The sequence below is a fragment of the Aethalodelphis obliquidens genome, unplaced genomic scaffold (genome assembly GCF_003676395.1).
Source record: "Aethalodelphis obliquidens isolate GAN/ISIS:26980383/991018 unplaced genomic scaffold, ASM367639v1 scaffold8, whole genome shotgun sequence".
In the NCBI taxonomy this organism is placed as follows: Eukaryota; Metazoa; Chordata; class Mammalia; order Artiodactyla; family Delphinidae; genus Aethalodelphis; species Aethalodelphis obliquidens.
In genome coordinates, this window is record NW_020837952.1 from 696,231 (window position 1) to 706,028 (window position 9,798).

General features: G+C 54.5%; 1 long non-coding RNA gene across 1 annotated transcript; it reads right to left on the reverse strand.

Moving 5' to 3' along the window:
- Positions 1 to 96: 96 nt before the first annotated feature.
- LOC113620378 (uncharacterized) lies at positions 97 to 706 on the reverse strand. The gene is made up of 4 exons (XR_003432757.1): positions 689 to 706; positions 447 to 479; positions 313 to 345; positions 97 to 214 (listed from the first exon to the last, which is right to left on the reverse strand). It is a non-coding gene; the product is annotated as an uncharacterized LOC113620378 (long non-coding RNA).
- Positions 707 to 9,798: the final 9,092 nt, after the last annotated feature.

The window sequence follows — 9,798 nt, forward strand, 5'->3', positions numbered from 1 at the left end:
CAGAGAGAGAAAAAGGCCCCAATGAGAAGCAGTGTTTATGCAAGAACCATCTGTCTACAGGCTGCCCTTGAGGAGGTAGGTAGTCAGTCATTTGGGGGGGGGGGAGCTTAGAGAACCTTGGCAGTCCACAAGGGTCAGACAGCATTGTTTCTCTACTCACTTTTTCACCTTTGTCACCACGATCACCTCTGGGTCCTTGTTCACCTGCAGGTCCCTGAAAATGAAGAAAATATTGAGATGACAGCCAGACCAGGGGCCTGCAGTTCAGTAACTCAAGGAAGACACGGAGGAAGGGGTTTCTCCCTTTCTTACCTGAGGCCCAGGAGGTCCTTTGGGTCCTACAATCTGTGATAGAGAGACCCACAGGACGGCAAGTTAGAGGGAACCTCAAGGACATGACCCAGTTAGAGCAGCAGATGCAACGTGGGAGTATAATGCGTACTTACATCCTTGATGTCTCCAGGTTCTCCTTTCTGTCCCTGAAACACGAAACACTGTCAGGATTGAGCCAAGCAAGCCCTCCAAGGCCCAAGCACACAACCTTGCCCAGGAGCCCTTGCATCGAGATGCCCTCTGAAACAGATCCCTGTTGATGTCTAAAGACCACAGGCTGAATGAGCATAGCAATGCTCCTAGAGAAGGAACCATAAAGGCAAAAGAAAGCGCAAAACACAACAAGAATCCTCACCTTTGGTCCTGGTTGCCCTGCAAATGGAAAAAATAGAGAAGGAAAATGTAAGATTCATGAGATGGTTACGTACAACTTCTTGTCACTTAGACACTCTTGAACGGATCAAACAAAGAAAGGGACACAACCAGGGAAGGAGGCAGCTTCCTGTTACTCCACTGAACCCCTCTGTTGGGGTGTTAGGGTCACTGGGGTCCTGGAGTTGCTGAGGTCCCATGAGGAATGGAGATGACGCAGACTTTGTTATTCGAAAGGCAGTCAGCATGCACAAGAACGGAGCAGGGGTGGTACAAAGAGAAAAGGAAGAATTCAAGATCTAATCAGCCGTCTAGAAAGAAAGCACCCGAAACTGGGAGGTTCAGTCTCTTCTCTTCCTCACAGGGTAAGAAGCCCCTCCGTAGCCCAAGCGCCACCCCACCCCCCACCAACCTCCTCCACCCCAGAAGAAGAGTTAGGCAGTTGGAAAGGTCTTACATTCAAGCCGGATCTCCGTGAAGCAAGCACAAAAAACAGCAGAGCACAGGAGTTACAGAGGGCCTTGGAGCCAGTGCCACCCCGAGTCAATAACCCCTTCCCCCTCTGCAGCAGCGAAGTCGTAAAGGTGATCAACGCTTCACTCACACAGGTCCCCTCAGAAATGATCTGGGAATCTGGACCATCAAAGCAGCTTCCCCAAGCAGCTTTCCAGGGTGGGTGAAGTGTTAAGGAAAGGCAACTGCTCGCTTCCCTCTCAATTGTCTTCTCTACTTGAGCAGGAAGGGAAAAGTGAGGGCCACCCAAGAGGCCTAGATGTGTGTCCCCAGCCACCCTCCAGGGAGATAGGGCATGTGTTCCAGAGCTGAGGAGGGGTCACCTGCACACCCGCCAGCCCTGGCTCCAGCTGGGAGTTAACAACACACCAGGGTGCAGGCACGCGGGGCTCTGTCCCAGCCCCATCTCCGCCCTTCTCCTAGGAACTTGCTTCTTAACTGGCAGTCAACGCCAACAGAGGCAAAACCAAAAGGAAACCGCCACGCGTGGTCCATATTTCAAGAAGGGGGCCTGCCCTCCCTGTCTGCCCGCTGGCCAGCAGAGCTCGCTCCACACTAAAGACCATACGTCTGAGGCCTCCTACAGAGAAGCCAAGGTGTGGGTCCTGGAGGAGGAGTTAGTCTGCGGTTTGGCCAGAAGGAGCACTGCATCTCCACGGTGGCGCTAGGGATCTGCAGAGGTGATTCCAGTGAGGATACCTGTGTGGAATCACCTCTGTCCTCCATGTCTCGGAAGCGTAGTGTTTGGGTGAGGAAGGACCCCTCTAGTGTGTCAGGCTCACTCAGTGTCAACCTGCAAGCGAGAAATGGCCTTTCCTTTCAGCCTCAGCTGCTGGGGTCCCATGGATAACCAGCCCCTCTGCTTCGCAGAGATGGCCAGCATCCATGGCAGGGCATTTGCTGCCCTCGCAAGTAATTTATTTATGTGGAACAGGAAATAAATAAATTACGACCACTGGCAGTGGTGAGGTCAGTTGAGCAGATGGGGCAGCACTCTCCGAAGGGGGTCTCGGGGCTGAGGCAGTCTTTCATGTCTTCACAGATTATGTCGTCGCAGAGGACAGTCCCAGTGTCACAGACACAGATCCGGCAGGGCTCGGGCTTCCACACATCCTTATCGTTATACCTCTGCCCGTCCTGCACACAGCTGCCAGCCTTCTCTGCACCGGGGGTGGGGCAGGGGAAGCAGACAGCCAAGGGAAGGAGGGGGTGAGGAGTCAGAAGGGAAAAAGAGAAAGAGGTTGCAAGTCAACTCGACATAATTCAAATGCTGAAGGAGGTGGGCTCGGGCCACTCGAACACAAAGAACTTGAAAATGATTTTTCTAAGACATCATTCATTCTTCCGTGGAGTCAACAAACATTTGTTGTGTGCCTTGCACTCTGCTGTCTATTCACCAGTGGAAATCCTGAGCCAGCAGGGAAGGCGAGGGGGACTGACTATGCCTACTGTCTTCATGCATCTAGATAAATACAACTGACAGCTAAAATGTAGAAGGCGTGCCGAAAATTCTACCCACAAAAATTAGACTCTGCAAAGAGCCAGGCTCCCAAAGTGATGTATGGGGGTGGGGTGTGTGTGAGAGGAGGAGCTGTGACAATTAGGATCTTCTTCCATTCTTTAAATCATATCAGGATTAGGACCAATTTGGGGAGGGGCATAGGCCCAGTTAAACAATACACCTGGGACCCAAGGGTATAACAAAATGCCCTGGGGGGCAAGCAGGGCCAAAGAACCCCGCCCGCTGCCGCTGCCGGTGCTGACCTCCAGCTGCAGCCCTCTCTGGAGAGACCTTGCTTCCATCTGAAGACAACAGCCCAGCTTGGAGGAAGGGGGTGTGTGGAGGGGGCTTTGAATGCCTGGTCCGGGCTAAGATTAGCCAATCCAGGCCTTGCCTCCTCCAGGAACGCAGCCCAAGAACGGCATGCACTAGTCCCTCTCCACAAGCGGCCTGCCTTCCGGAATTCGCCCTGCAAACGAAGCCTGCGCTGACAAGAGCGCTCCGGAGAGCGCCAAGCGCGGCCGAGCCCGCGCCACGTGCCGGGGAGCGCCCAGTGCTGTTTTTCTCATCAAAATCCCCAAAGCCCTGGCGACTGCGGGGGTTGAATAATAGGAAAGGGCCACAAACCAGGTGGGCGGAGAGAGAAACGGCCCGCCCCGTGCTCTTTAAGGAGACTGAAAGATAAATCTTTCTTTCTGTCTTTTTTTTTTTTCCCCACTAGAAACGCTCCACCCAGCCTTTAGGCGAGATAATCACGGGGAGGGGAGGGGGGAGAGGGAGCCTAGGTTATATACAGTTGTTGCAGGGCGCACGCACCGCTATATATAGGTGGAGCTGTAGAAAGCGAGCTGCGGGAGAGCGACTGGAAGAACCCCCCCCCCCAAACCCAAGAGGGGCCGTGAGGGAAGAGAGTAAAGTGCTGGGAGAGCGGGGTGCACTCTGAAGGCGTATCAGATTTCCCTCGGAAGAGTGGCCGGGGATGAGCGGGCGCAGGGGCGGGGCCGCAGCGCTGGGCGTGAGAGCCGTCGGGTGACTCTTTGTGGCTGCGGCTCTGGACACGGCTCGCCCACAGACACTGGGAGGGTGAAAAGTGGGATAAAATGACTGCCCCAGAAAGGAGCCAGCGCCGTAACCGGATCCCCTAGGTGTGGACGGAGGAGCCCAGCGCCACCATAATTGCTGTTCGAAACGGCTGCCGATAGCATCCCGGCGCGCCTGATCGGGTTCCCCTCATTACCGCAGCGCCACATAAGTGATTCTTTGTAGCAGGCCAATTAAAAAGTTACCTCTTTCGGGGAACTGTTTTGCTTCGCAGCCGCTTTGCGCAGGGCTGGAGCCCGGGAGGTGTCCGCGGGCGGGCACAGGGGAGCATTGTGGGAGAGGGGGTCGGGGAGTCCTGGGGAACCCACCGGACCTCGTCTCTCATGAATGCGGCTTTTCTCGAGTGCACACAGAGCCCGATTCACAGGTCTCCGCAAGGAACCAGTTTAAATAAATACGGGCAGCGTTTCAGCCCCATCTGGAAGCCATCGCTGCCAATCTCCCAACGCAAACAAGCCTCACAATGGAGGATTGAGGTCTCTCCCCTGAGCCGAGGGGCACATTCAGAGGAGAGGGCTGTGAAATGCAGATGTGGGTCAAAGACGCCGCCGCCAATAAGTTTCTCAAACTTGTGGAAAGATGGGGAGGAGGGTCGTGCCAGAGTTCTAGGTTTCTGACATTCCTGATGTCCACGCAGACTGCGTCTTTCCCCACGTCACGTCTTTGGGTCCGCTGACCCAGGGTAGGGGGGTACGGAGCCGGGATGCGCCAGGGTGCAAAGTCAGCGGCTCCAAAGCACTCCCCCTGGGGAGGAGGAGGATCGACTGGAAGATTTGGGCCCAAGAAACTGTGGAATTCACTACCTCCTAGGAAGGCTGCGGCGCTGAGACGCTCTGCCACTTAAGTGAGAGCCTCTAATACCAGATGGAGAATTGGGGAGTTATTTTAGAGTCACCTAGCTAATTCCACTGCGAACTGAGGCAGAGGTCAGTCAAGAAGACAGTTTTGTGAGTGTGTACATGCAAATTTAGGACAAATATATAGTCAGTCCGAGCTGGGGCCACTTATAGACGCACCGTATTCCAACAAGTACCCGGGAGCGGGCCTCCAGCTTAGTGCACCATCCGACAGCCTGACCAAAATCTCCTGCCCGGGGCTCCCTGCAGCTGCACCGCGGGCCCCAGTCCCAGTCAACCACCCTAATGCATGGAAAGTCCTTCTGGGTCCGCAGCCTTCTAAACTGTGTCTGCAGATAGCCTAGTGGCAGACGAGATTGCAGACAGCCTCGTCGGCAGACGGACTTTGACTTCCATTACTCCCCACCCCCACCCCCCCGCCAAAAAATTTCCCCTGCGATTGATTTACAATTTGTAACATACAAAGACAGGGCTGGAATCCCAGCCGTCGGAAACGTGCCCAAACACGTGGGAAAAAAAATAACTTCTCTACCTAATACACTTTCCAGGCTTCATTTGTCCTAAATATAATCCCAGACAGTGAGACTTCACCAAAGGAGGCGATGGAAAGGTGCGGTTCGAACCGCCTTTGGACCAGGCTGTAAAACTGCCGTCTCTAACTCTATTCGGTTGAAATTGTTATAGCAATCGACCAACCGTGTCTCCTTCCTCTGCTACACACACACACACACACGCACACGCACACGCACACGCACGCGCACACACACACACCTGGCAGAGCCTCGGTTATTTCCAGAAATTTTTAGAAAAGTAACTCATTGTAGTACCTGGGCGGGGGTGGGGATGTTAGGGGGGAAGACGGCGGGGAGGGGGCGCTATTTTCCTGGGCGTTTGAAAAGCACGGTCTGGTTGGAATGTTATCGCCTTTCAGATGGCCTCTCCTACGGGAAGTTTCTGTATCCTTCAGAGGCAAGGGGAAAGCCGAGATGCGAAGAGGGCTGCACTTTGCTCCTGGGCCAGCCGTGAGGGGGAGGAAACCCGCGAGAGGCGATGAGGTCGCAGAGTGTCTCTCCGAAGCCCTTCTTTGTGGCCTCGGATTTCAGCCCACCAGTTTCCGAGCATCTCCTTTGTCTAACTTCCCTTTGAAACCCCCGGCACCAACCCCTGGACACTACTGGGCCGTCAACCCCTTGGCGCTCGCTCGCTCCTTTGCTCGCGCTCTTTCTCTCCTACTTCTCCTAAGCTCGATGGGCCGCAACCTGTTTTGCTGAACTCTTGAGTGCTTCGGAAAGCCAAGTTGTGTGCGTGTGCGCCTAATTATCAAAGCTGGTGGGAAAGAGCGCGCTTAAAATCTGTGCGCAAACCTCGGACCCGACGCTTTGCTTGTTTAGTATTCCTTTGCAACGCAGGGACCTGCAAATGCCTCCAACCACGACCGGCACGGAGGACGCTCGGACAGAGCCCCTGACTTGCAGAGCTCCACTCGATGAGCTTCTGCGCATCCGCAGGCTCCAGAGCGCGAGAGGGCCAGGCAAGAGGATGCGGCGGGACGGCACAGAAGGGTGGCAGGCAGGGGCTGTGGGCAACTTACGGACATCCTGGCCGTGACACCGAAGGACAGCGGCGACGAGCAGCGTCAGCAGCACCAGCGTCTGGGGAGCCCCGAGGCGGATCATGGCTCACCGCGGGGCCTGGCGGAGCCGGGCCCGAGCGGAGCGCAGCGAGGCGGCAGGAGCACGGCGTAGGTCCGGGTCTCTACCGCGCCCTCATGCAGGAGGCCCCTCGGAGCAGGAGGAGGAGGCAGGAGACCCGGCAGCCCAGCAGCGCTCTGCGTCTTCTCTGCGCCGCGGCGCCCGTTATATGCGCCCGGCTCTACTCGAGGCTGGAGAACTCGCCCAAACCGCGGGCCGCCCCCGGCCCCCCGCGGGGTTGTAACCTGAGACCCCGCCCCCGGAGCCCGCCCGGGCCCAGGCAGAGCCCGCACCTGCCCGGGCCGGACCCCCCTCTCCGCTAGCCCTGCTTCCCGCCTCCCACCCCTAGTGTGCCGAGTGGCCTGATCGGGCGGGGCGCAGAGACGGCCCCTGTACTCCCCTCCACCCGGGGCTGCGGCGCTGCCCTCTCCGACCACAGGCGGGAAGGGGGGCCTCCGGCCCCTCCCCTCGAAGTTCTGCCCGGATTGGAGGGGCGGGGGGTGTTTGCAGAGGCGCAGGCTGCGAGCCCTAGACCGTGGACGGAAAAGACTTGGGAGGGAGGAGGGGAAGCGTAGAAAGGAGCAGCGGGGGAGGGAGAGAGGGGGCATCGCGTTGGGACCTTGGGCGGGAGGCGAGGGGAAGGGCGCAGGGGGAGCCCACGAAGTAACTGGAGCCCTAAATCTTGGAGACTGGCAAGCAGGGCCAAGTTTGGGGGCGTCGTCCCGACCTATCTTCTAGCAGCTTCTCGGGGCACCTGGCCCCTGGGCTCCCACCTGGAGGTTCAGAAGGACAGCCCCCCAACCCCTCCCCCATCCAACTATGCGATGAATGAGCCTCGTCTGGAACCTCAGCAGGCGTTGACCCGAGCCGAGCGCCAGGAAAGGGGCCGGTGTGTTACAGCACAGAGGGGGACCTGTGTGAAGGTGTGGAGGGCGGCGTCCGATCCTGGGGAGGGGGCTCGAGGAGACACAGAGCACCGAGGGAGGCGAGACTAAACCGTGCGCGCGGCCGAGGTGGGGGACTGTGTAGTTCCAGGCTCAAACTCGGTGTCTGCTCTTCCTGGCCGGGGTCCGGGAGTCCCGGGGGGCGGGGCGGGGGGAGTGGGCCCTGCCGGCCGGGATTGAGCAGCTCTGGCCAGGGAGGGAGGAGGCTGCTCCAGCTGGACCGAGTTCTGTGAGCCAGAGGAGAAGCCAGAATTCCCTAGGTGGCCCCCTGGCCCTCACTTCCCACCTCATCTCACCTTCCCCGGTGAGCGCCCTTCTGGCACCTTGGCCCAAATGCCGCCTTGGAGAAGGGCTCAGCTGTGCTCGTCTCTTGGCTCCAGGTGTCTCCATTAATACCAGGGAGGAAAAGCCCCCAAGCAGGCCTTCTTCCTCTGGACGGCTTTCTATCCCTGAGGATTGTAAGCCCGCCCCCCCACCAAAGAACTTTAGGCAAAAAGGCAAACTTTAATGCAACTCAGAATTTGGAGTGTGACTTAACCAGAAATCCCCTCCCCAGTGGTGGGGTTTCTGCAGCGCTTTCCTCCTTGAAGCTGAAAGAGCTTAGAAGCTGCTTCTCCACCCAGGCCTCAGTCTTCACAGGAGGCTCTGGGGTTTTCCTCCCTCTCTCCACCTCCCCCCCTTGGGCTTTGAAGCTTCTCAGAGTAGAGCCCTGAATTCCGAGTGTGCAGAGTTTAACTTCAGTGCAAGTGTGCTGGCTCGAGAGTGAAGGAACTTGCATTGTTTAAAGAAATAACCTCCACGCTTTGTCTAGTCTGGATGGAGGTGGGTGAAGGATGAAAGCACTGGTTCCAACTTCTCCTCTACCTGCCATGGGCCTTCCTTGGCTATTTTCCCATCCTCCTGTTCAAGACCTTGCCTTAAGCTCTGAGCCTTTCCCCAGCCCCAGCTGGGAGAAGGCCAGTCTCACCCCCTGAGGTGTCTGTCCCATGCCCTGCTTGGAGCCATGGGCCCTATCTTCTCCACCTGGAAGGTAGAATGACCAAATCTCACACATTATTCAAGACCCCCTGCGTTTACGCCCCTCTGAGAGCCTCCTCTGATATCTCTAGAATGCAATGTCTCCCTGCCTTTCTGAATCCCTCTGGCACTTTAGCCTGTATCCACGACTATATTCTAAGCTACATACTTTTCTGTGTGGTTTTCATTCCCTCCTCCTCCCGTATTCATTGGTCTTATCTCACTAATGAGCCTAGAAGCTCCTTGGGGACAAGCACAGTCGCCTGGCACAATTTTAGGGCATAGGAGGATTTAAGAAAACCCGTGTGGACTACTGCATTTAGATGCAAAATATGATTTATTTTCTGATACAAGCAATACAATACAAGCAAATCTAGGCATTTATACAACGGACCTCAAATACAAGTGGCCCTAGAAGTTCAACCAAAAAAAAAAGAGTTTGGGTGAAAACCCTAAAATAGATGAAAAAAATGAAGCCTATTTCAAAGTGATCTGGATCAGTGGACAAAAATTATACCTGTTTCTGTTGATAAGTTGCTCTTGATTTCATCCTCTAACTCTGTGATTCATCTTTGCAGTGAACTGTGTCTACATGTAAGAGCTCTGGAGTCTTGCCAGTAATAATGGTTCATTTGTGAATACAAAATTTAGTTCTCTACTCCCCATGGTGGGGGGGGGGAAGTTTTTTCATCAGAGATGAGAATTGACAAACGCAAAATAAAATTTAAGTTGACAAAGCCACAATAAACTCTGGAAATTATTTAAATTCTAAAGTCAACTAAATACCAGTATTAATATTTTACCCATCCATGAATCCAAACATCTACAATTTAAAAACCCCTAATTTGTGACTCAGACTGGGACTGAACCTATATGTGGGACACAAAAAATTCACTGATTTGGAGATTACTTATCCAGCAATCTCGCTATCCAGAACATAGCCAACAAACTGTAAAGAAGGAGAGATAAACCTGTGATCTGGGGGGAGAAGTAGCGCTCAGAATTCTGGGCAGCCAGAATTTGTGTTACGTGCTAAACCTTATGCATTTTATGCGTAACAGAGTCCCTCTTATCCCGTGTCTATTAATTCATAGTTTAGATACTGCATTAACAGATAGTCATCTGACCTCACCAATTAGATGCAGAAAAATCGAGGTAAGACAGGAGAGCAGTTGATGAAACACAGGAAGAACAGCAAGAAGGGACAATAAGACAGGAGATAGAAAAGGAACCAATAAAAAACACGGTTGCCTAGGGCCAGTAGGGTAGGGGTCAATAGTCCGAAAGCCCTCAGTAGTTCCAGGGAGTATCCTGGTTTATAGCATTTGCTGCTGTCCCTGTGGTTCATATGATGAACTTAAATGTCCAAAAAAATGTTAACTCAAGTTGAATATGGTCTCTTCGGGGAGACAGGGAAATTTGTATTCAATTTTAGAAAGGTTTCCATTAAACAGAATGAAAGTAAATGT